Source organism: Leptinotarsa decemlineata, unplaced genomic scaffold (assembly GCF_025532065.1).
Source record: "Leptinotarsa decemlineata unplaced genomic scaffold, Ldec_3_MD MMD2_tig00000026_RagTag_RagTag, whole genome shotgun sequence".
NCBI classification, from domain to species: domain Eukaryota; kingdom Metazoa; phylum Arthropoda; class Insecta; order Coleoptera; family Chrysomelidae; genus Leptinotarsa; species Leptinotarsa decemlineata.
This window is the reverse complement of record NW_027412539.1, coordinates 1,381,972-1,385,527: the sequence shown is the minus strand read 5'-3', so window position 1 is coordinate 1,385,527 and position 3,556 is coordinate 1,381,972. Positions and strand designations below refer to the sequence as shown.

The 3,556-nt window shown below is 29.5% G+C and overlaps 1 long non-coding RNA gene across 1 annotated transcript; it reads left to right on the top strand.

Annotated features, from left to right (window-relative positions):
- The first annotated feature begins 1,292 nt into the window (after positions 1 to 1,292).
- Positions 1,293 to 3,063, top strand: LOC141480873 (uncharacterized). Its single transcript, XR_012464608.1, has 4 exons — positions 1,293 to 1,626; positions 2,310 to 2,366; positions 2,427 to 2,568; positions 2,983 to 3,063. It is a non-coding gene; the product is annotated as an uncharacterized lncRNA (long non-coding RNA).
- Positions 3,064 to 3,556: the final 493 nt, after the last annotated feature.

Below are 3,556 nucleotides of genomic sequence, written 5' to 3'. Positions count from 1 at the left end.
TGTTGTCGATGCATGTTTTTGACTCACTTTGTATTCTTCTATTTTTATTAATCATAGAGATGAAGTTATATTCGCTCATATTATTTAGGTAAATGAAAACTATTTCTGTTTCTTTGTTTACATCTGAATTCAAATCTCCCATATTAATGTGATTCTCCGAATTATAAGTATTCATGAATTTGTGTAGAAGGAGACCTTGTAGAAGGAGACCTATATAATGCCGTTATCAAGTTAGAATCAGAGTAGAGGTAATATCTCGTAAAAAAGGAAAAGAACATCTGAGTGTTATCCAACTAGTGATGTATATCGCATTTCTCTACAAGCGAGATCGATTAGTGGGATAATTCCTTGAAAGTGACGTTGCTTTCCCAAAAAAAGTGGATAAGTTTGGGTCCTGTGATCATCAATATTACTATGATGAGGTCTGAATACCCATCGCACAGTTGTTATATCAATTCTAACAGAAATCAAATCAATCTGACGACAGTATCGAGGAGAGAGAGTCATAAAAGATCAAAATTTTGAAATTGAATTAAAACTTTTTACTCCCATGATTCCTTTCACACAATAAGATCGAACCCAACTCCTACAGAAAAACTACTTTCCTACTTCCCGGACATTAGACAAGTTCCCCTCAGAGGAAAATATTACAGATACTTCTCGATTGTTCAGCAGCAGGACCAGCCGGAATCCATGGAGTGGTAATCTACAGATTGGTAACTCATCAGTGCAGGACAGGAAGATCTTATCTACGCTCAACTGCATATACGAAATCTAATACAGATTCTAGATAATCATTAATAGTGTACGGCTTTGAATCTACAGGAGCGATATATTTTATTTTATTAGGATCACTGTTTTTCTTGATACTGATTAGTAAACGATTATGAAATTCAATGCAAGGGCATGGAGCAGCTTCAATTGTGCAACATACACGGAAAAAAAAGATTTGTTACTTCAAAGAAATTTATTTAGTCTAATTTATTTCATCACTTTGATTAAATATCATTCATTCCAAACGACGTGTGTATTGTATCGATTAGATGATAATTTTGCGGAGACAAAATGAAATTCTCATTTCGATTACTCTAATATTTCAATTCAAGAGGTCTTTTACTTAGTCAAATGAATTGTGGATCATTTCAAGAATAACATTTATTGAGTTCTCAAAATAATTCGGTTGAGTCAAACAATATAATTTCATCAAATCAAAAGTATGTCTGTTGAATGAGAACTTTCCAATTCAGTTCAACACTATGCGGTGCTGTTTTGACACTAATATATAATTGAATCAAGTGAATATTTATTTTCACTTCAACAATACATATCAATACCTTTAACTAATTTTGGAAATAATTTCAAGATTATGGATAATTTCATTTCAATATTTTTATTATTTGTTGGTTTGAAAAACTGAATTGTTTCCTTTAAAGAGATGATATAGTTGAAATACTTCTAAGGAATAGAGTGCCGGTCGGCACCATTTGCATTTTCGCAAGAACCGTAAACTAATCACGAATGGAATAAGAATTAACAATGCGTTTTGTGTTTTTCAAGGAAATGACGAAGAGGTTTACAGTTTCTTTTTGATTATACGTGGATTGAAGTTTTTCAGTGTTTTCACAGGTATGTTGATAATATACTTTCTTTCATTCCATATTTTGAAATAATTATGAATAGCATGTATTGGATAAAGGATAAACGGACATCGTTTTTTTCAAGCACGTGCCCATACATTTTTCTCGACAGCTATCTATAAAAGTGGCTTGAAGTTCTTATTGTTTAATGTAATGACTGAAAGAAAGCTTCCATGTTTCCAATTCTGTTTTTAAGAAAGTAGAAGTTGTCGAGTAAAATGATTATCATTGAGAGGTAGGTAGGTAGGTACCTATGCATACACTGGGTATCTAGTTGACCTTTGATCTTTGGATACGAAGGAATTGGACATTTTCAGAGTAAATACAATTGAGGTGTTTGCCACAGAAATAGGTGTAGGTATACAATGTCGGCGAAAAGCTGTACCTTTATTCCGAATTGTAAATTTCTTACATCATAAATAATTGAATGGTGCGGTAAACAATGATTTCATTTTCATCATGATAGTATATACTGAATCCTTGAAGGAACCTCTTTTTAAGATTTTTCTTTCAAAGAACATTGTGAAATAATCACAGTTTTCTCTTGTATTACTTTATTAAAATCAGTAAAACCGAAAAAGGAAAATTATTTGTAACATATTTACAGAAATGATGACATTCAACAAAACTGCACAAACTCAAAACATGCAATATAATCTCTTTTATTTTTAGACATGGAGGAATTTCTTAATAACTTGGGATAAAATGACCTAATTGGCATTTTTAAAGGTAAAAAAATACATATATTATTTTTCTCCTAATAATATACTTAAAACACATACTTTTCAGACAGAAAATGATGTAACCTTAGACATAGCTAAAAGGCTAACTGATGAAGAAATGAAAGAAATGACTCCCCCAATTGGCAAAAGAAAAATATTCAATCAAGGAATCAATTGATGGAATAAATTAAGAATCATATATAACAGAGGTATGTCTTTCATTCATAACTTTAATAATAAATATGTATATTATTACAATTAGAAACATATTCAGTTTTCTCAAATAACTATATATTTTTGCGATTTGCTGTAGATACTTATTCAGGTCTATACCTAAGTAATTGAATGCTAGAATTCTTAAATTTAATAGATTTGAAGGCCTGAAAGTTATGATTGGAGACCTAGGTACATTTTGTCATCACAGTCATATTTCTAATCAAATTTTTCTGTGATGAAGTAAGTCATTGTTTTTTATCTATTATCAAAAAATAAGGGTATCTCCTTTTGTTAAATTGGATGTGTACAAAAAAAAAATAATTATATTTTTATATTTCCATGGGATAATGTAGATTAGAAATGTAGAAATGTAGATTATCACTAATCTCTGTTCTCTTTCATTTTAGATCATTACTTCAGTGAAAGGTTTCGAAATCAACTCTAATTGTTTTTTAGTAGATATCACCAATAATAATAATAAATAATAAAATATGTTAATGTTTTATATTAGGATTAACCATTTGTGAAAAATTTATATTTTCATTTAAATATTTGTAGAAGTCTATTATAATTCATTAATTGTTTGAATTTTTATTTATATTTTGATCAGTAGAACTGAAAATTACTACCAACGAGATGCTGGTACTCAGATTAGTATAATATTTGGTTAATTGAATCCAATAACCAAATTCAAACAAGAGGGAAGGATTTTGAGTAGTAACTTTATTTCATTTGGTACATCATTATTCATACTTATTTCGAACTTTCGAAATGCTTCATTCTATCAGAAAGATACTCACAATGAGGTATAAACATTGTTCGTTCAACTACTATTCATTATTTGTTCAACAAAATCATTACTTTAGTGAAAATTTTCCCATTATCAAAACAAGCAAAGTTCTCCATCATCCTGCAGATATATTATATTTCTTCAACATATCTTTTACTCAAATAGAAAATACATTTGATTATTTCAATCAG